Raw genomic sequence first — 23,254 nt, 5'->3', positions numbered from 1 at the left:
GCTGATCCCTTATTTTCAAGGCTGCTGGTCCCTTATTTTCAAATCTGTAAGTTGACAGCTATGGCAGAGGGAGATATCAAGATGCTGGAAAGCCATTGCCATTGGAACAGAGGGAGTGGTGTTATACTGAAACAGACTATTGGTCCACCTTGCTCCGTATTTTCTGCTGTCTTGCAGTGTCTCTCCAGGACCTCAGGCATTAACTCCCCCAAATCCATCCTCATGCATGACCCACGACATTCTGCAGCAAAAAAGGAAAAGGAAAGGTTTCTATTCCTGGAGGATTCTAGCATCCTGCAGTCGTCATTGGTTGGAGAAAGCGGAAAGCATTGGTTGTGCATCTGGTGGGTTTCTCAAATGCTGGCACCAGAGTCAGCCTTGTCGCAGAGAGAACGCAGGAAGCCGGCCTTCTATCAGGCCAGCCTGTTTCCTACACAGCCCAGGATTTACTCAGACTAGCAGCCACTCTCCAGAGCCTCTGGCTGCTGTATAGGGAGGGGTGACTCTGCCAGATGTAGTTTCTCATTTTCCCAGCCTTAAGTGCAGCTCTCCACATCAGGTTGTGAATCGTTCCCTTCTTCTTAAAGTCTCACCAGCGTTTTAGTGTGAATCTGATATATACTCGGAGTCGAGAGTGGATTTCATGCTCTTTATTCAGCTCATAGTGGTGAGGAGGAATGGAAGTTCCCCCAGAATGTTTGCTTTATATACATTATTTACACAATGGGCCCCACGTGATTGGCTAATTCCGGGATTCACCTGTAGGCCAATCAGGTTGCGGATTCACTTCCACCTGGAGCTGGATTGGGTGGCTCCTGTGGACCAATCAGACTGCTGCGTTCTGGACCCTATTGTTCTAGGACCAATCAGACTGCTGCATTCTGGACCCTATTGTTCTAGGACCAATCAGACTGCTGCCTTTTTGATCCTATTCAACTCAGTACATAACAGAATCCCTCCTTATATACATACTTTTGCAGACCATTCAAGTGTGGCTATTTTCCAGGGGCCGTCCCAGATTTACAGAAGCCGTCCCTGTTTCTGATTTGATCCCAAAATGTCCCACCTTTTCCATAGGACATCCCTATTTTCATTGGATAAATGTTGGAGAGTATGGAGTTATGAGTCTCCTGAGCCAAGGAGATAAGTAACTATACAACCTTTAGAAGACATCTGAACGTAGTCCTGTAGAGGGAAGTTTTTTAAAAAAATGTTTAATGTTTTATTATGTTTTTATATATGTTGGAAGCTGCCCAGAGTGGTTGGGCAACCCAGTCAGTTGGGTGGGGTATAAATAATGAAATATGAGCTCAGTTTGGTTTGGGTACAAAAAATAAATTCCTAGGCTCAGAGGCACGCTATCACTTCTTTCTAATTATATGTGTTTTGCACCTGGCTTGGGCTGGTAGATCTTTTGATTCTAGTAGCAAACATCTCACTCCTGCTTTGCTGGGCTTGTCCAACATTGGTTGTGTGTTCTTTTCTTTTATAATAATTTTTATTTGGTTTTACAAATATTAATTTATAACAATCTAAATTACATATCCATATTTAGTGATTTCTCCAAATCTCTGGACTTCCCACCTTCCCCTCCACGGGTCCTACTGTACACCCTCAACTGCATATTATTTCATAATCCATATTTTATACTTTTCCATATTGTCCATGACATTTGCTCCATTACAAGTGTTATTAAATTCCTGGTAATGTTTTCATTTGTTTACAATGGTCTCCTACTGTAGATAAATTATAATATTTCCCCATTCTTTATTGAAGTTTTTGTCTTCTTGGTTCCTGAGCCTTCCAGTCAGTTTTGCCATTTCAGTGTAGTCCAAAAGCTTGATTTGCCATTCCTCTCTGGTCCGGACTCTTCTTTCCATCTCTGAGATACCTTAATAACATGTGTGTGGCTGTTGTCACATACAAGAAAAGTCTTTTCTGTTCCCTTGGAATGTTGGTACCTACAGTTCCTAATACATTGGTACCTTGGTTCTCAAAGTTAATCCATTCCGGAAGTTTGTTCCAAAACCAAAGCGTTCCAAAACCAAGGCGCACTTTCCCATAGAAAGTAATCCAAAATGAATTAAGCCGTTCCAGACTTTTAAAAACAATCCCTAAAACAGCAATTTAACATGAATTTTACTATCTAACAAGACCATTGATCCATAAAATGAAAGCAATAATCAATGTACTGTAAAAAAAAAAAATCCTTCCTGTAGCACCTTAAAGACCAACTAAGTTAGTTCTTGGTATGAGCTTTTGTGTGCATGCACACTTCTTCAGATACACTGAAACAGAAGTTGCCAGATCCTTCTATATAGTGAGAAGGTGGGGAGGGGTATTACTCAGAAGGGTGGTGGGAATTGGAGATTGGCAGATAGCTGAGATGAGCCTGTTGACGACTCTTAACGACTGCAATAGGTCTTACAGGAAAAGGCAAGGGGTGAGAAGGTGAGAAATGGCTTAGTCATGTATAATGAGATAAGAATCCAGTGTCTTTGTTCAGACCAGGTCTCTCCATGGTTTTAAGTTTGGTAATGAGTTGCAATTCAGCAGCTGCTCTTTCCAGTCTATTTCTGAAATTCCTTTGTAGTAAAACAGCTACTTTGAGATCTTGTATAGAATGTCCTGCAATGTACTGTACTATAAAATAAATAAGACAGTATTGTAGATGATATTTTTTTTAAAAAAAAAAATTCTTACCTGCACTGATGATAGTCATTGTTTGGATGGGGGGCTTTTATCCATTTCCGTAGTCACACAATCAATCAATCAATCAATCAGTAGCTGAACTGGGTTCTACACAGTCACAAAAACAAATTAACCAAAAAAGCCTCAAAAACAAAAATGCAAAATAAATAGCAAAAACAAAAGCGCCAAACTTAATCCTTTCCGGAAGTACGTTTGACTTCCGAAATGTTTGAAAACCAAGGCCCAGCTTCTGATTAGTGCAGGTGCCCCAGAAACAATAGCCGACAGCCGCATTGGATGTTCGGCTTCCGAAAAACATTCTAAAACTGGAACACTTACTTATGGGTTTTCGGTGTTTGAGAACCAAGGCATTTGAGAACCAAGGTACCACTGTAATGAAGCTTCTGGTTTGTTTGTTTTTTTACAAAAGTTATTTTAAACATTTTTTTCAATTCGTTATATATCATTTCCCAGAATGCTTTCATTACCTTACACGTCCACCAGATACGATAAAAGGTACCTTCTTTTTCTTTGTACTTGTCTTATACATTTTTGCTAACTTAAAGATAAAGGGTCCCCTGACCATTAGGTTGGCAGGAGCAGGGACCGAGCAACAGGAGCTCACCCCGTCGCGGGGATTCGAACCGCTGACCTTCTGATCGGCAAGTCCTAGGCTCTGTGGTTTAACCCACAACACCACCCACATCCCTTACTTTTGCTAACTTACTAGGATTCAAATACCACCAGTACATCATTTTCATCCAGTTTTCTTTCCGTGTACAACATGCCGAGAATTTCAAATCAATTTCCCATAACCTTTCCCAGTCTGATAGTTGAATATTATGCCCTAAATCCCTCACCCAGTGTAAACACTGGCTGTGTCTTCTGGTGTGGACAACTGGTTGGTGGCCCAAAGAACCCTGCTTGCTGCCCGACGAGGCCAGAATTTGCCCCTAGCAGCAAAGATGCTGACCATAGCCTCTTTTTGGAGAAGCGAGGCGACATCCCTGCGATGGCTGATGCAGCTGACTTTGCATGACAGCTGTGGAAGGAAGGAAGACTTCACCACAATTTCTTAGAATAATAAAGCCACTTCCTCACTGAGATGCCAGTACCAGCGGAGGGTGCTTTTGACTAGAACCTCTGCAGCCTAGATCCAAAAGTCCCTCTCTGCTTTTCTCTCTCTTAAATAAAGGGACACCTTGATTTCTTGGCACCAGACAACACACGTCCACTTCAGCAGTCCTCGTAAGAAATGCTGGCTTCATTCAAACGCAGTTGGCCAAATCTGAGCAGCTGTTGATATAGCCCAGGATCAGTTCCTCTGAAGGGTGGACCCAGGAGACTGGCATTTTCCTCACTGTAGGTAAGGTGATTTTCCATCTCACCTCCATCTATTCTAGGATTCATGTGATGATGGGCTGGCCTGATCCTGGTGGCCTCACAGCAGCTAGAGATTGGGGTAGTGATGGGTTGGTGTCCAAAAGGGAGAGAAAGAGACCCTCAGGATCCCTTCTAATTCTGTGTGACAGACAGACAGACAATGCACTTTATTTAGTGGTGGCTATAGAGCAGGGGTCCCCAACCTTCGGCCCATGGGCCAGAAGTGGCCCACAGAGGCCGTTTAACCGGCCCCCGAGCCGCCCCCAAACTGAGCCGCCCACTCGACGAGTTTACTGCGCTGCACTAAACCGGCTCAGTGTGACGCAGGGACTCCCTTCTGCGGCTCCAGAAATTGCTTCTGCGCATGCCCAGATGCTGAAAATTGCTTCTGCACAGGCGCAATTTTCAGCATCTGGGCATGCACAGAAGCGATTTCCGGTGCCATGGACATGCGGAGATGCGATTTCTGGCGTCGCACTGCACTGGACCAACCCATGGAGGATCTCCGTGGGAGTGATCCGGCCCATGCCTGGTAAGCCTTGCCAAGCCCTGCTATAGAGAATGGTAACATTGGGCATTTGCTGGTGGTGCTGTGGGTTAAACCACAGAGCCTAGGACTTGCCGATCAGAAGGTCGGTGGTTCGAATCTCCGCGACGGGGTGAGCTCCCGTTGCTCGGTCCCAACCTAGTAGTTCGAAAGCACCTCAAAGTGCAAGTAGATAAATAGGTACTGCTCTGGCGGGAAGGTAAACGGCGTTTCCGTTCACTGCTCTGGTTTGCCAGAAGCGGCTTAGTCATGCTGGCCACATGACCCGGAAGCTGCACGCCGGCTCCCTCAGCCAATAAAGCGAGATGAGTACCACAACCCCAGAGTCGGCCATGACTGGACCTAATGGTCAGGGTCCCTTTACCTCTATAACTAATAGGAGGAGGATTTTGAAGAACTGTTTTGACCCGCAGAAGACGATGCTAGGTCACATGGACCAAAGGTCCTAGCCCAGTGTGCAAAACATCTTAGTAGGCAATGCTATCACTTCTAGATCCAACCCTCTCATTACTGGTCCCTTTGGCATTGACTGATGGACCCATCCAAGGACTCTCTACTGTCAAATTTCACAGAATCATGGAATTGTTGAGCTGGAAGGGTCATCTAGAGTAGGTAACAGAGCTTAAAAAAATCCCTTACCTGTTTAAAAACCTCCAAGGAGGAAGAAATCTCCAAAGTCCATTCCACTGTCAATTAGTTCTTACCCTCAGAAAGTTTTTCCCAATGTTTCATCAGAATCTTCTTGTCATTTGAATCTATCGGTTCAGGTCCTCCCCTCTGGAGTAGCACAAAAACAAGCTTGTTTCATCTTCCATGTGACAGCCCTTTAGATATTTGAAAATATTTCTTTTTTATATTCCTGGTTGAAGTTTTTTCTCAGCGCTTTGGCTGAGAAGAAGAGTGGTTTTCTTTTTCTCTTTTTTGGGGGGACGAGGGGGATGGGAGTATGTAACCCGATCCCTTCACTTAAGTCAGATGGCTTGTGATCCAAAATCACCACAACTGCAGCTTACCCCTTTAAATAATGCTTTGCACTCCTAAATTAGTTCTTCATCTCGCCCACATAACCGTTTCCCCTTACGAAAAGGTCCTTCAAATATCAAAAGCTTCCATGAGCTTGAACTGAATGTTTGCCCATTTAGATATTTTGATTTAAAAGTAGTGTGGATGAAAATGTCTGTTTTGGTATCTCTCAGTGTCTTATTTCTCCCATATTAAGTTCTCATTTCTCCTGTATTAAGTTTAGTCTTAATAATTTCTCCCGCATTAAGTTTAAGTCTGCACAAAAATGTGTACGAATATTCATGAACATTTCTACTAATATTTTTGATGCAATTTGCTTAATATTGCAAGCAATTTTTTCTTAATACGATTCTTACAAAAAAAGAAAGATGCTCAGATAAATACTTCCATATTGTCTCAAAGTTTTTTTTTGGAGGCACAGGGCGGGAGTGTAATGAAAAACTGAAAATAAATTGAGATGTGAATGTTAGAAATTATGTTAATATAAGCCAATACGAAAGACATGCATATGAAAAATGGGAAGTTGGTGGAAAGAAAGAGGTGTGTGGGAACAGATTTAAATTCCGCACACTTTTTGTTTTTGTTTGGAGAACTGCATTGCAAAATTTGGAGAAGCGTATGGCTGCCTTTCGGTTTGCGAGTTGGTTTGGGAAATGTGAAGTAGGTCACTTTGTGTTAGGATGCAAATTTCTGAACAAATTTCTGCTCCATCCCTAGTGTCGCAAGGGAGGACTATTTCCTAAAACTCACTACAGTTATGTACAAATTCACTTTCTTCGTTAAAAAGAAAAGAAAAAGAAGTTTAGTTTACTGTCCCTTAGTTTCTGTTCTGCTGCTCCCTCACTTTATCTTGGTTTTTTTATAATAATATTTATTAGTTTTCCAACAAATTGAACACAACACTGCAAAAAACCAAAAAAGAAAAAAAACATACTGTCAGAGCTGCTTCCAGATCCTAGCTCACAGAGGATCACGCTAGCCAGCGGTCACTCATGAAAGTCTTTTATTGAGTTACAGTTTCCATTCTCAAGCTGCTGCGTGCAACTCTACGTCTTATGGGTTAGACCGGCGAAGCTCCGTCTGAGTCTCCGCCCCCTGTACACCAGCTAAGTACCCTAGCCTTACTCCACCTTTTCCGCCTGACCGTTCTTCTCTGGGTCCCTCTGCCCCCCGTGGTCTCTTCCTTCCGGGACGCTTCTGACGCTGACCCCCCGGACCCTTCTGTCTCCTTGAGTCGGGCTTTAGGACCTGGCTCCCTTTCCGGGCTGCTTACTGCGCCACCTTCCTGTGCATTTGAACTTGGCGCGCGCGCCCAACCTTCCACTTTCCGCCTAACCGTTTCTTCGCTCCCCGATGGAGGTGTGGCCACTCCTGACTCCTGCCCTCCCTCCTGCTGCGAGCTGCCAGAGCTCGATACCTGGCGCCCTTCCTCTCCACTGCGTTCTGTTGGTGATGCTGGTCCTGATTTCCAACTGCTGCTCTCTGAGCCCCCTCTGGACCCTTCTTCCTGGGGTGTCTCCCTAGGCTCCCCCCTTGCTCTGGCCACTGGCGCCCCTTCCTGAGAATCTTCTGATTCACTGGAAAGACTCGGAGATCTCGGGTCGTCGTCATCGCTCATCTTTTCTTCTGCCTCCTCCCCTTCGCTCTCTGTTTCCTCCCTTGCCCTTGCCTCTGCTCCTGAACCCCTGACACATACAATAATACAATACAAAAAAAACCAAAACTGCAAAACACTAACATACAACTAACAAAACAAAACAAAAACCATTTAAAACACAGTCCAATTTCAATGTCTTATCTTTCTTTCACTAATTTCCACGACCTCCTCACACCTTCCTTTTTGTATTCCACTTCTATTAATTGTTTCAGCAATTCCTTTCCATCTTCCTCTGTTTTCTATCCTATAATTGTCTTAACACATTCTAACCTTATTTTTCCCTTTAATGCTCTAATAATCTATTTATACTTAATTCCTTATAACATTTCTACTAAAGCCATATAACTTCATTCCAACATCTTTCTAACATTCATTAATTTTACAGTATTTCTGTAAATAGTCTTTAAACTTTTTCCAGTCTTCTTCCACCAACTCTTCTCCCTGGTCTCGGATTCTGCCAGTCATTTCCACCAATTCCATATAGTCCATCAACTTCATCTGCCATTCTTCCCTGGTGGGTAAATCTTGTGTCTTCCAATATTTCGCGATGAGTATTCTTGCTGCTGTTGTTGCATACATAAAAAAAGTTCTATCCTTCTTTAACACCAATTGGCCGACCATGCCCAGGAGAAAGGCCTCTGGTTTCTTAAAGAAGGTATATTTAAATACATTTTTCATTTCATTATAAATCATCTCCCAGAATGCCTTAATCCTTGGGCACGTCCACCAAAGGTGAAAGAATGTACCTTCAGTCTCATTACATTTCCAACATTTATTATCGGGCAAGTGATAGATTTTTGCAAGCTTAACTGGTGTCATGTACCACCTATAAGTCATTTTCATTAAATTTTCTCTTAAGGCATTACATGCCATAAATTTCATACCTGTGGTCCATAACCGTTCCCAGTCAGCCATCATTATGTTATGTCCAACATCTTTTGCCCTCCCCCACTTTATCTTGATTGTCTTTCTCTTGTTGAGAAGTCTTTGAGAACTTTGGATCAGAAGTTCCTGGCCATTGAGAAGCCACTTGTAGGGATGGTAAGTGGGGCATTCCCAAGGCCTCCCAACCCCCCGCTGTGGGTCATCAGCATATTAAAGGTAAAGGTAAAGGGTAAAGGGACCCCTGACCATTAGGTCCAGTCGTGGCCGACTCTGGGATTGTGGCGCTCATCTCGCTTTATTGGCCGAGGGAGCCGGCGTACAGCTTCCGGGTCATGTGGCCAGTATGACTAAGCCGCTTTTGGTGAACCAGAGCACTGCACGGACTTGCCATTTACCTTCCCGTCGGAGCGGTACCTATTTATCTACTTGCACTTTGACGTGCTTTTGAACTGCTAGGTTGGCAGGAGCAGGGACTGAGCAACGGGAGCTCACCCCATTGTGGAGATTCGAACCGCCGACCTTCTGATCAGCAAGCCCTAGGCTCTGTGGTTTAACCTACAGCGCCACCCGTGTCCCATCAGCATACTACTGAAATAATAATAATAATAATAATAATAATAATAATAATAATAATAATTTATTATTTATACTCCACCCATCTGGCTGAGTTTTCCCAGCCACTCTGGGTGGCTCACAATCGAGTGTTAAAAAGAATACAGCATTAAATATTAAAAACTTCCCTAAACATACTCCAAAACTCTGGATAACCCCATTCAGTCGTTTCATGTAGATGTTAGGCTTAGGGATAATGACAGGGAATAAAATCAAACCCTGAAGTCTCCATGGGGTTGAAGAACACTCCCCAAGCATCACCCTCTGGAAACAACCACCCAAGCAGGACATAAACCACTGCAAAGCAGTGCGATGCCACCAGCCCCTACTGTACCAGATTTACGTATAAGCTAAACAAGCTATAGTTTAGGGCCCCACTTTCTTGGGGGCCCCAAAAAAGTTTAAAGAAAAAATAAACCTGGATGTACATTTCCAAAATATAAGTAAAAAAACAAATAAAATAAAACCTACATACAGCAACAGTGTTTTGTGTTGTGTAGGCTCCTATGATGTAAGTAATGGGCCCCGCCTGCTAGCCTGCTCCCTAAAATATCACTTGTTTGCCCATTTCTCTATATAGGGTGGGACATGGGTGGTGCTGTGGGTTAAACTACAGAGCCTAGGACTTGCCGATCAGAAGATCAGCGGTTTGAATCCCCGCGACGGGGTGACCTCCCGTTGCTCGGTCCCAGCTCCTAACAACCTAGCAGTTCAAAAGAACGTCAAAGTGCAAGTAGATAAATAGGCAGGAAGGTCAACGGTGTTTCCGTGCGCTGCTCTGGTTCGCCAGAAGCAGCTTAGTCAATCTGGTCACATGACCCAGAAGCTGTACGCCAGCTCCCTCGGCCTATAGAGCAAGATGAGCGTGCATCCCCCGAGTTGGCCACGACTGGACCTAATGGTCAGGGGTCCCTTTACCTTTACCTATATATAGGGTGCCTACGTTCTGCATGGACTGGTTGCATGGCAACATGTACAAATGGCTTTAGATACCTATTAGGTCCATATAGCATATATTCAACACAAAAAAACCAGCGACCATTTGTTGTTGACAAAGGACAGCTGGACATATAAAGGGCCTCATTACATTCAGTAGCTTAGGGCCTCATCAAACCTAAATCCGGCCCTGCACCCCTAACTTGGACAGCCACTCCAGAAGGATCCCATGGCTGATGGTATCGAAAGCCGCTGAGAGGTCAAGGAGAATTAACAAGGTCACATTTCTCCTCTGTCTTCCAACAGAGGACATAGTCGATCTTGCAAAGCTGATTAGCTATACTGTCTTCAAGGGCAGCCCCATGTAAATTGGATTACAGTAATCTATTTAGAAGGCTACTAGACTATGGCAAGGCCGTCTCAGTCCAGGAATGGCCTTAGCTGGTGTAAAGGGATCCCTGACCATTAGGTCCAGTCGTGACCGACTCTGGGGTTGTGGCGCTCATCTCGCTTTATTGGCCAAGGGAGCCGGCGTACAGTTTCCAGGTCATGTGGCCAGCATGACTAAGCCGCTTCTGGCGAACCAGAGCAGTGTACGGAAATGCCATTTACCTTCCCGCCAGAGCGGTACCTATTTATCTACTTGCACTTTGACGTGCTTTCGAACTGCTAGGTTGGCAGGAGCAGGGACCGAGCAACAGGAGCTCACCCCGTCGCGGGGATTCGAACCGCTGACCTTCTGATCAGCAAGTCCTAGGCTCTGTGGTTCAACCAACAGCGCCACCCATGTCCCTTTCTTAACTGGTGTACCAGCTGAAAAATACACTTCATGGTGGTAATAGTGCTGAATCGATGAGGAGCCGCAGGCTACAAATTTGCTCCTTCGAGGAGAGTGTGACTCAATATGGAACAGGCTGTTTACCTAATTCCCAGACAGGTTAACCACCTGCCCACAACATCTCTTTCTTTTTATCAGGATTTATTCTGAAAGATTTCCTTCAAAGTCCCCTTCTAAAGACAGGGAAACTGAGGCGAGGTTTGGCGTGACTTACTGAAATCCCCCTGCTATTTCCTCGTGAAAGTCCAATTTCTTTAAGGTCAGGACTTTTTTTTCTTTTGTGCAATACAAAAGACTCCTCACATTTCAGTGTGAAGGGATGGAAAGGTTAAGAAAGAAAGAACGAAGCAAAAAAAATAATTGCTTGCGGGGATTTTCTTTTGCAGAAGTGAAAACAATGTATTTGCAATGGTTAGACCAGGAAAGCAAAACAGATGGAGGGGGGGAATGAAGGAAGTGTAGAGATTTGTGGAAGGTTGGCTGCCGCGACGATTTCAATTCTCTCCTTGTTTGCGTAGTTAAAAGGACATCTGTTCATAGTTCCCTCTTGCAGATTTCTCAGGGAGCGTTTTCATCAGGGCTCTGGCATTGAGGAAACGAGAGTTTCCTCATTTAACATCAACATGTTGTGTTCGGATTTCAGCCCTGTGACTCTGGAGGATTTAGACACACATGGAGGAAGAAAGTGTTGGAAGCAGCCTGGTTTTCAACCAGCTGTGCGTTTTTAAAGGCTTTTGTGGGGGTCAAGGCTTACGCAAAAGAGTAAGCCCATTTTGTCAAGAGAGCTGGAGACGGTTTGAAAGAGGGATTGTCACTTGCGGTGTGAATACTCTTCCTGCTTTTGATACTCTGGTAAACAGGTCTGCCTGACTTTTAAAGTGTTTCCGAAGCCTCGATGGAAGGAGACAGTGGGATGAAAGAAATGTATTTTCGCGTGCGCCCAGTCGCCAAGTGTCGTGCAACTCCAGGGTTTCCTAGAGATTAGTGTCTATTGGAATGAAGGTCACTGGTCTGATTGATATTATTTTATTGCATTTCTCTGCTGCTTTTCATTCAAATGAATCTCAGGGCAGCTTACAAACAATAAACAACATCAGCAGAACAGAGCATCAGAAATGCAGCATAAATCGTGTGGAATAGTTAACAAGTCATTGATAAAGCAGTTGCAATCTATAAAACCCTGTTAACCAAACAGAAGCTGAAAAATAAGCTGAATATCACAATGACAGCAAAGGTCACACCATCGGAACATAGAACCATAGAATTGTAGAGTTCGACTCATCTAGTCCAGTGCAGGAATCTCAGCTAAAGCATCCAGCACAGGTGGCCATCCTCCTCTGCTCTTAAAAACCTCCAAAAAAGGAGTCTGCAACCTCCCAAGGGAGACTATTCTCCTGTTAAACAGCTTTTACTGTCAGAAAGTTATTCCTGATATTTAGTCGTAATCTCCTTTCTTGCAACTTGAAGCCATTGTTTGAGTCCTACCCTCCAGAGCAGGAGAAAATAAGCTTTATTATTTTTTGCATATATATACAACCTGAACATAAGAGTACACCATTCACACAGCAAGAGCTCTTATCTCCCCATTAATTTTCCAGGGGAGCCCCAAGCCATAGCTTTGGGTCTAGCACACAGCAAGACATGCCTCTGTCTCCCCAGCATCCAGAATCAGCCTAAACTCTCTCACACAAATGCAGAGCTCCTTTCTGGCTCCTTTCCTAGGATGACTTGGCATCCTGCCAGGTGAGGCGGGAAAAGGCCCACCCATTTGTCTCTGTGGCAACAGAGCAGCCTCTTTGGATATAGTAAATGGCAGAACTTAACTGGCCAGCCAAAGCCATTACCTTAACAAAGGAACTGGTTTGACTGGTTTGGCAGCCTCTTCTGCTGGATTCGAAACATTTCTGGATTGGCTTGGAAAGGACCCAGGCATCATCCAGCCTGACCCACAACCCTATAAGGGACCCCTGACCATTAGGTCCAGTCGTGGCCGACTCTAGGGTTGCGGCGCTCATCTCGCTTTATTGGCCAAGGGAGCCGGCGTACAGCTTCCGGGTCATGTGGCCAGCATGACTAAGCCGCTTCTGGCAAACCAGAGCAGCACACGGAAATGCCGTTTACCTTCCTGCTGGAGTGGTACCTATTTATCTACTTGCACTTTGACATGCTTTAGAACTGCTAGGTTGGCAGGGACCAAGCAATGGGAGCTCACCCCGTCACAGGGATTCGAACCACCGACCTTCTGATCGGCAAGTCCTAGGCTCTGTGGTTTAACCCACAGCGCCACCCGCGTCCTATAGGAAGTGATGCCTCCTCTCAAACCACTTTCAAGCGGGGTAGGACCATAGCTGGGGGCAGAGCAGCTGTGCAATGGTCTGCAAGGATGCCCACCACTGCAAAGGGGTGATGGGCCAGGGAAAGTGATGGGTCAACTTCTTGGAAGGCAAGAAGAGTGGGCATTCAGCGCCATGGATAGCACTCTTGAAGTTGAGGTCAGGCATACAAGTTGCCTCAGCAAGACCTGGGTTTTATAGCAGGGCTAAGTATGGAGGCCTCACCACTTAAAAAAATTCCCCTGGCAAGTTAAAGAACTGGTGTTTTCTTTCACAGCCACTGGTTCCCTTGAAGTAATGGTAATGGTGTTTTCACCTGTGGAAATCTCTTCCTGGGACTTTCTTGGTCTCCCAAGAGTCTGGTAGCAGAGGTGTCTCATTGGGGCTGAAGGGAAGGAAGCAGGCTTCTGGAGCCCCCAGACCTATATGCGGCAAATTAGGAAGTGGACTCATCTCTTCCTCCTCTAAAGAGGAATTGCTGGAGAACTCTGCCTCCAGAGTCCTGATCTGGGGCCATGACAACCTGCTTTATGTGCTGAAGGTTCCAGTTTCAAATCCTGGCATCTCCCATTAAAGAGGACCCAGAAGCACGTCATGGGAAAGGCCTCTCTGTGCCTGAGTCCCTGGACACCCGCTGCCAGTCAGTGCAGGTAATACTGGCCAAAATAGGGCAATGGTCAGAGTTGGTAGAAGGCAGCTTGATTGTAGCTTTCTTTAAAAATGAACGGCTTCAGCCTGAAAGAGTCTGATCCTTAACTCTCTATGTAGCAATGTCAAACATCCTAAGGGATGGCAGGCTTTCAGTATGGAACACCTGGCTGGTCAGAATAATGGGCATGTTAGGAACACAGTATTCAGGAAGTCAATGACTAGCACTTGCTGTGGGAGACTTAAGATGATGGAACAGAAGAACATTAGTCTTGAACTGGTTCTGGGAGCTGCCCTCACCCTGGCTCTGGGCATCATCAGCCATTGTGGATGCCAGGCTGATGCTAATGGGCAGTCCCTACACAGCACAGAAATCGGGGGAGATGGAAACCACAGTGAGATGGAAACCAGAGAGTGGCACTCATGTTATTTGATGGTTTCCCTTCTTGGAAGGTGATGCTGGCTGGTCTATAAAACAGAGGTCAGGTCTACCCCATCTGTAAATTTAAAGGCTTTTTGGTGCAAGAGTGCATCATTGGTCATCAGTGTGGAGCAAGAGGAGTGATCAGGGCTGGCTGGGTCTATTCTCTAAAGGTCAATATGTCCAAACCAGCTGTGGAGACTGTTGCAGCTGTTTGTTAACTGGGGTCTGTTTGCTGCTCCAAGGAAATGCTTTTGGCTCCGTAACTGTCCCAGGATGGATCCAGGGTCCAGCTTCTTCACATGCCAAGCCTTTTGCAGGCTAGGCAAAGGCAGGGAGGGGACACAAGATTTTTGGGATAAAGAACATCTGCGACCTTTTGTGTGTCCTCCTTCTCCTCTCAAGCCACCTACTCAAAATGTGTGCTGCATTTGTACTGAGCAGGCACTTAACAGAAAGATCATGGTAGAACAGGCCCTTTTCTTCCAATGCCCCAAAATTCTGCATCAACGTGCCCCAAATCCTGCAGCCAAGTTGACTCTAGGTAAAGGAACCTCTGACCGTTAGATCCAGTCGCAAACGACTCTGGGGTTGCGGCGCTCATCTCGTTTTACTGGTGGAGGGAGCCGGTGTACAGCTTCCGGGTCATATGGCCAGCATGACTAAGCCGCTTCTGGTGAACCAGAGCAGTACATGGAAACACCATTTACCTTCCTGCCAGAGTAGTACCTATTTGTCTACTTGCACTTTGAGGTGCTTTCGAACTGCTAGGTTGCCAGGAGCAGGGACCGAGCAACGGGAGCTCGCTCCATCACGGGGATTCGAACTGCCAACCTTCTGATTGGCAAGCCCTAGGCTCTGTGGTTTAACCCACAGCGCCACCTGTGTCAAGTTGACTCTAGAAATAGTTAATTCACAAGGACATCAACTCTTCATTAGTAGTTGTTGGGAGGTTTTTTTGGTGGGAAGGGGATTCCCAGTGCTGAACCTGAGACACCTGTTCATCCTGTATTTAGACTGCAGGAAAAATTCTGGTCCTCCTAATCTTGCTGGGCCCCATCAGCCCCAGGCAGCATAGCCAATGGTGAGGGATGAAGGGAGCTGTAAGGCTTCTTCTTCTTCTTCTTCTTCTTCTTCTTCTTCTTCTTCTTCTTCTTCTTCTTATCATTCGTAGTAAGATTGTCTTCCATAAACACGGTTTTAACAGTGAGTCCGTAAGTGACTTTGGAGGCCAATTCTGGATCCACATGTCCTTCCACAGTGGGGACATAGGTTTCCAGGAGGGAGTTGATCACGGTATGGATTTGCTAAGCGTGCCTTCCTCTTAGCACATTTCTCCCTTGCGTTCTGAGTTTGAGCATCTTCAAAGCCCATTATACCTTTGGTAAAGGCTGTTCTCCGACTGGAGCGCTCACAGGCCAGTGTTCCCCAGTTGTCGGTGTTTATCCTACATTTTTAAAGATTTGCCTCGGGAGAGTCTTTAAACCTCTTTTGTTGACCACCAGCATTACGCTTTCCATTTTTAAGTTAGGAATAGAGCAGTTGCTTTGGAAGACGATGATCAGGCACGCACACAACAGTCCAACGAAGTTGATGCTGAAAAATCATTGCTTCGATGCTGGTGATCTTTGCTTCTTCCAGTACACTGGCATTAGTTTGCCTGTCTTCCCAAGTGATGTGTAATTTTATTTTGTTTTTAACATCTGGAGGTCCACAAGTTCCTCAGTCCTGGCTTAGATCATCATGGAACCAGAACAGCTTGTCCCGACATCCACAGAGAAAGCTGTACATGGGTGGACACCCCCACATGAAAGGCCAACCAGAACCAGATCATCTGTGAAAATGAACTCAGCGAGTTCTCCAATTCCAGCACAAAACTTATTTCCTGAGCAGTGGGCAATATAAGAATCATCAGGGATTTATTTTCCCCCATTGGATGCATTCTCAGCTTGATTCTGCAGGAGATGTCCTTAGCGAAGACTTCTTTTTTGAACACGCATTGCAGACAGTGGATAAGAGCAAAGAACTAAAATTGTTGGAAATAAAGTAACAACAACAAGTCAGAGGATTATTGGAGAAAGATTATTAAGTAACCAGATTCCCTCTAGGGGGAACTCTGTGACATTACAATGGCTGTGGATGGAAAGTTACTAGTGGAAATTGAAAGAATGTTTCATTTGGTGGGAATTTTACAAGAGCAGAGTCTGGCTATGAATAAACAACTCATGACCTTGACCTCTGGAACAAGCAGCTCTGCTGAATGTATTGAGGACCTGAATGAGAAAGAATCTGCAGCTGAGTCGGAAATGATAACTCAAGAAGTGGAGGAGACTAAACAAGGAAAAGAGAAAGCAAAGATGGAAAGTACCAACCAGAAGCTTACACCAGTGGAATATAAGCAAGGAGACTTTTGGATTACATTGGCTACAAATCTGCGAAAGATGCAAAAGACGAAGGAGGAGGCCCCGGGAGTATATGGAATACAGGAACTTAAAATAAAGAAGAAATATGATTGGGGCCTTCACTCTGACTCTGAAGATGCATGGCCTGCGGAACTTTTGCAGCAGTTGTTTTCAAATGTCCTTGTGGGAAGAGAACCTGGTTTGATGGGGACAGAACTCCTTCGAGATTCGACGACCAATATAAAGGACTACCAACAAGACCGGCGGAGAGGGACTGAAAGAGACTTGAAAGCCTCGGACGTGAGGAATCCAGGCTAAGAACTGTTATTTTGGACATGTACTGGGGAAGGGACGAAAACCGGGGATGGGAGGGAGGGAAGGATAGAACGTTAAAAACACTCAGGACTTTTGGGTTTAGTTAATTTGACCTTTACTTAAGACAAAATGGGAAATCGATGGAAGGGAATTTGAGTCCAACTTAGAAAAAACTTTTTTTTTCTTTAATAAAAGAGGTAATATTAAGATGGTTAAGAGGAGAAATACCAATTTGCTGACACAATTATGGGAATTGGGATGCATGAAGGGGGGGGGGGAGTCAAGGAACAAGGTTAAGAAAGTAGGATTTTCTGAAATTATACATGTTTTCGTCTTTTGTTTTTTCTGTGTGTGTTATGTATTCATAAAAGGTGAAAAACCAATAAAAATTATTTAAAAAAAATAAAAAAAGAGCAAAGAAGGAGCCCAGCCTGCTCCAGGGGTTTCTGACATTCCCTTCATCTTCTGTTATTTTGCTATATTGGCTGCTATTAATTTTAGCATTGCTTCCAGTCCGCAGATGGTAAAAGAGGCCAATAAAAAAACCCTGCCGGTGTCTTCATGGAGTGCAGTGCCAAAGATCTGCCTTCGATCTGCCACCTTCTAAAGGTCTGCCTTTAGCAATTGAAGCTCAGAACCATGCAAAGGAGCAAACGGATTCCCATCCATGGAAAGAGTGCATCTCAAACACCAGACTTTGCACCACCACCACCCAACAGCTCGCATTTAAAGCCTAGAGAAGAGAAGATTGAGGGCTTAGCCACCATTACCTTTTGCCCTGCTCTTTCCAGGCACAGATCCTTACTTTAAAGCTCCATGTTTGACTTTAAAGCTCCATGAGAGCCCTGCACACCAGAGCTCTCCTTGCAAAAACCTGCTCTTTAAAGCTGAAGTGCAACAAATGGCAATTTGGGTTTTTGGAGGATTGCCATTTGCTCCAATTCAGCTTTAGAGAGTGGGTTTTCATGGGGAAAGTGTGAACAATGCAAGGAAAGCATAAAGGACTGGTAAACGTGGATAAGCCCCAAGAGGTGATGTGATAGCCATCTTCAAATACAGTGGTACCTTGGGTTACATACGCTTCAGGTTACATACGTTTCAGGTTACAGACTCCGCTAACCCAGAAATAGTACCTCAGGTTAAGAACTTTGCTTCAGGATGAGTACAGAAATCGTGTGGCGGCAGTGGGAGGCCCCATTAGCTAAAGTGGTGCTTCAGGTTAAGAACAGTTTCAGGTTAAGAACGGACCTCTGGAACGAATTAAGTACTTAACCCAAGGTACCACTGTACATGGTTCTACCCCTCCTCATGAAATCTCCACAACAACCCTCTGGAGTAGGTTAGGCAGAGAGGCTGTGACTGGATCATGGTCACCCTGTGAGCTTCGTGGGCAAGTTGGAATTTGAACCCAGGTCTCTCCCAGGTCGAGGTCTGATGCTGTAACCACTACACCTCTATATATTGGCTCAGTCTGTGCTCTAGACACAGCATTCCCTGTCCCTTCCATTCCTCTGTTGCCCCATCTTGGACACACCTGTCAGCATCAAACCACCTTTGCCTCCTTCCACGACCGCCCTCTGTCCCTGGAGAAGCAGCCTAACGCAGACTTACAGAGGGAAGGCTTGGAGTTGAATCTGTGTGCAACGCGACCCACACTTCAGGTGAAAAACAGAACCTTTCCTGATTGGAAATCTCCAGAGATAGGAGCAGCGGAGTGGGGGAAGGAGATTTTTCTCTCCATCTGTGTGCATGCCAGTGTGCAAAGCCCTCTCTGGCATTTATCAAGGGAAGCATGAAACAACGTTTTGTCACCCTCTATCTTTCCAGCTGGCAAGTCGGGGCTTGGAAAGTGCTTGGTGGATGCCGGCAGTTTACAAATGTGTGGCAGAGCTGCCTGGAGGAAACCACAGAATCACGGAAGGGACCTCAAGGGTCATCTAGCCCAACCCGCCTGCAACACAGGGATCTCAGCTAAAGCACCCCTGACAGATGGCCATCCAACTTCTGCTTAAAGGCCACCAAGGAAGAAGAGCCCACCACCTTCTGAGGGAGCCCATTCCCCTCTTGAACAGCTCTCGTTGCCAGAAAGTTCTTCCAAATGTTTAGTCAGACTCTCCTTTCTTGTTGTTTAAACCCGTTGGTTTCGAGTCCTCCCCTCTAGAGCGGCAGAAGAAAAGCCTGAACTCTCCATCAAGTGTTCTTCTGAGGTACAGAACATACCGGAATGAAAGATGTTCCTTCCCAAGGGCGTGCCTGGTATTGCTGAGTCAAAGGGATGTGTGTAGGGAGCAAAAATACACACCTGCCTCCTCTCTTCTCCCTCTTTGTGGCTGGAAGGACAGATCCTGAAGCTGAGGCTCCAATACTCACCTCATGAGAAGAGAAGACTCCCTGGAAAAGACCCTGATGTTGGGAAAGATGGAGGGCACAAGGAGAAGGGGACGACAGAAGACGAGATGGTTGGACAGTGTTCTCGAAGCTACCAGCATGAGTTTGACCAAACTGTGGGAGGCAGTGGAAGACAGGAGTGCCTGGCGTGCTCTGGTCCATGGGGTCACGAAGAGTCGGACACGACTAAATGACTAAACGACAACAACAAGCCTCTCTCCCTCTTTGTGTCTGTTTTTGCCCTGAGGACTTTTTCTTTTTTCTTTTTATTAACAATTCCTACAAAACCACATTTTCACAACATATCATATTCATCTTTTCTCCCCCTTTCCCCCATCCCCCCATCCAACCCTCCCCCCCCCAAATACTTCCCTCAGCTCCTCTCTCTGATTTCTCAGCACATGTTGTTCTCGACATGTTATAAACTTGTACATATCCTTACATTATCTATCATGTTATCAACCAATAAATTTGTGTGTGTTTATTCAAACCCTGCCAAGGAGTCCAGTTCATTTTGTTGTCTTTTTAAATAATTTGTAAAAAGCTCCCATTCTTCCTTCAAGTCACAGTTGTCCTTGTCTCGCAATTCGTATGTCAGTTTAGCCAGTTCTGCATAAGTCATCAATTTCTCTTGCCACTGTTCTTTTGTTGGGATTTCCTCATTCTTCCATCCTTGTGCTATGCACTGAGGACTTTTTCGCAGACCCAACACAGAATGATGCAGGAACAGGATGAGGTGGACTTACAATTGAACACCTGCAAAAATGATCTCGGTCCTGTATACCTGAAGGAGCATCTCCACTCCCATCGTTCAGCCCAAGGGCCTTCTGGGAGTTCCCTCATTGCGAGAAGTGAGGTTACAGGGAACCAGACAGAGGGCCTACTTGGTAGTGGCGCCCACCCCACCCTGTGGAGCACCCTTCCTTCAGATGTGAAGGAAATAAGCAGCTATCCTACCTTCAAAAGACATCTGAAGGCAGCCCTGTTCAGGGAAGTTTTTAATATTTAACGCTGTACTGTTTTTAACACTTGATTGGGAGCCGCCCAGAGTGGCTGGGGAAACTCAGCCAGATGGGCGGGGTATAAATAATAAATTATTATTATTATTATTATTATTATTATTATTATTATTATTATTATTATTATTATTATTATTATCTGTCTGTACTGGGAGGCAGCAAACAGCCGCAGCCCCAGCTAAGAACCACTTTCAGCTGGACTCCAGCCTCGCCATTGCAAGGCAAGGCCACTTGGAAAAACCAGAGTGCTGATCTCTCCGGTTCTTGTGCAGCAGCCAAGAGATCGTGGTGGTAGGAGAATCCACCTTCCCACGCTTTGCAGCCCAAAGATTTCATGGAGTCCACTTCTCTCTCTGAACAAACGCAGAGTGGCAGACACCTCCCATTAAAATGTATGAGCCGTCTGCAGGGAGTGCTGAGCTGGACTGATGAGATCAGCATCGAAAGGTTTTAATTAACGTCCGGCTTGGATATTTATTGAGGAGGAAATTGCCACTCCCGGCCAGTTGCTTGCTACTGAGGGCTGCTAAATCGGGACTGGGGAACGGTTAGAAATATCTCTCATCTGTCCGGAATCATTCAGTTCATTGGATGTCCAAAAGTTCTAGTGAGAGAGGAAGGGAAACCTCTCTGTATCCACTTTCTCCATGCCAGGCTTAATTTGATAAACTTCTTTCATGTCACCTTTTAACAAGACTTGGGGAACGACCAGCAACACTCCCAAAGTGATTTTAGCGAGCAAAGCTGGGATAGAAGGGTTAAGGATATCCTTAGGGTACCCTGGACCTAAGTTGTTCAGGGCTTCATAAATTAATACAGTGGAACCTTGGTTCTCGAACGCCTTGGTACTCGAACATTTTGGCTCCCAAATGCCAAAAACCTGGAAGTAAGTGTTCCGGTATTTGAACGTTTTTTGGAAGCCAAATGTCCGATGTGGCTGTCGGCTATTGTTTCCAGGGCGCCTGCACCAATCGGAAGACGCACCTTGGTTTTTGAATGTTTCAGAAGTCGAATGGACTTCCAGAACAGATTACATTTGAAAACCAAGGTACCACTGTACAAGGAACTCAAACCTAGCTCCCTAGTAGATGGGCAGCCAGTACAGAGGCATTAAGAATGGTGTCCTGTGTTATTGAGTAGATGTTCCCACCAGCAATCTGGCACCTATATTCTACACCAGCTGGAACTTCCAAATGGGGCCCAAGGGCAGCCCAACGTAGAAAGCACTGCAGTAATCCAGCCTCAAGTTTACTAGCACATGGGCTTTAATCATAGAATCATAGAGTTGGAAGAGACCACAAGGGCCATCGAGTCCAACCCCCTGCCAAGCAGGAAACACCATCAGAGCACTCCTGACATATGGTTGTCAAGCCTCTGCTTAAAGACCTCCAAAGTAGGAGACTCCACCACACTCCTTGGCAGCAAATTCCACTGTCGAACAGCTCTTACTGTCAGGAAGTTCTTCCTAATGTTTAGGTGGAATCTTCTTTCTTGTAGTTTGGATCCATTGCTCCGTGTCCGCTTCTCAGGAGCAGCAGAAAACAACCTTTCTCCCTCCTCTATGTGACATCCTTTTATATATTTGAACATGGCTATCATATCACCCCTTAACCTCCTCTTCTCCAGGCTATTTTGCTGGGAGCCACCCAGGGTGGTTGGGGCAACCCAGTCAGATGGGTGGCTAATAATAATAATAATAATAATAATAATAATAATAATAATAGGCTGCAGTGGTCAGGGTGTTGCCATGTCATTACAGTGAAGTCTCATCTTGACCTCAGAACCCTGGATTCTGGTCCTGTTTTTCTTTTCTTCCCCCTCTGTTCCAGATATCTTTTGAGCAGAGCCAGCGATGCTAAGTTCACAAAAGCCTCCCCCACTCCCAAACTCTGCACACATCCTTATCTCCATTCTGGAAAGTAATGACTTTGGAAAACAAACAGAGAAGTCTGTATTGTATCTTGAAAGATAAACAGACTCTAGGGCTTAGAGAGCTGTGACAGATTGCTGGTACCAAATGGGAAATTGGGATGGAAGGAAGAATGGGAGAAACATACTGGTCCATGGTTGGGGTCAGATAGAGGATCTGGGGCAGTGGCTCCTTGCCATTTTGGTTGCTCTGTCTGTAGAGAGATAGAATGAGCAGTCCTCTGAATTACAGTGGTGCCCCGCAAGACGAATGCCTCGCAAGACGGAAAACTCGCTAGACGAAAGAGTTTTCCGTTTTGGAGGTGCTTCACAAAACGAATCTCCTATGGGCTTGCTTTGCAAGACGAAAATGTCTTGCGAGTTCCTGCGGGTTTTTTTCCCTCCCCCCCTTTTTCTAAGCCGCTAAGCCGCTTATCAGCTGATCCGATAAGCCGATAAGCCGCTAATAGCGCTAATCCGCTAATCCGTCAATGGGCTTGCTTCGCAAGACGAAAAAACCGCTAGACGAAGAGAATCACAGAACGGATTCTTTTCGTCTTGCGAGGCACCACTGTATGTGCTTCTCAAGTGGTGACTCATATATTCAGATGGTCCTCATGAGATTTCTTTTTTAAAACATGCACACACACCAACCATCTCACTTCAGTATATAAAGTAGGAAGTCAGGGAGAGGGATGCATGAAACCTTTCTCTCTGCTGTACTAGATTTCTCCATGCAGGGAACATTAAAAATACGCCTTCTCCAGTTTCAGCCTAAAGCTGTGTGGTCCAGAATTCTGTGATCTGGTCTACCACTCAAGGGTAAAAATAATAAAATTCCTTCCAGTAGCACCTTAAAGACCAACTAAGTTAGTTCTTGGTATGAGCTTTCGTGTGCATGCACACTTCTTCAGATAACACTTCTTCAGGTATCTGTGCTACTGGAAGGAATTTTTTTATTTTGACTATGACAGACCAACACGGCTACCTATCTGTAACTGCACTCAAGGGTAGATTGGCTCTGAATTTTAAGCCATTGTGGTGGTGAAAACATCACAGTCATTCAGAAGGCCTTTGTTCAAGAGACCTGTGCTAGGCTTGAATCCCTCAAATTCAGTGAGCATTATTTTGCCTTTGGTGACAACAAGTCTGGATTTGTCTTAAAGCGTCTCTTCCACTGCTCACCAAGCACGGTTTTAGGTTTGCGTCTAGGAAACAGGTTATATTTTTGGCAGTCTTCTCAGCCAT

The 23,254-nt window shown here is 45.3% G+C and overlaps 1 protein-coding gene across 4 annotated transcripts in view; it reads left to right on the top strand.

The window, feature by feature from the left end:
- CMKLR1 (chemerin chemokine-like receptor 1) overlaps window positions 1-23,254 on the top strand; it is a 44,861-nt gene that overhangs the window by 6,786 nt on the left and 14,821 nt on the right. Inside the window, exon 2 of one of the 4 annotated variants that reach the window (XM_081203181.1) lies at window positions 3,887-4,053. The exons of 1 other annotated variant lie outside the window; for it this stretch is intronic. The gene's annotated coding sequence lies outside the window, so the exon portion shown is untranslated. Of the gene's footprint in view, window positions 1-3,783; window positions 4,058-23,254 lie in introns of those variants that run through there. 2 more of the 4 variants (XM_081203178.1, XM_081203179.1) reach the window with 2 other exon arrangements.

The sequence above is a fragment of the Podarcis bocagei genome (genome assembly GCF_964188305.1).
Source record: "Podarcis bocagei genome assembly, chromosome: 7".
NCBI lineage: Eukaryota > Metazoa > Chordata > Lepidosauria > Squamata > Lacertidae > Podarcis > Podarcis bocagei.
This window is presented reverse-complemented; position numbering and strand designations above follow the sequence as displayed.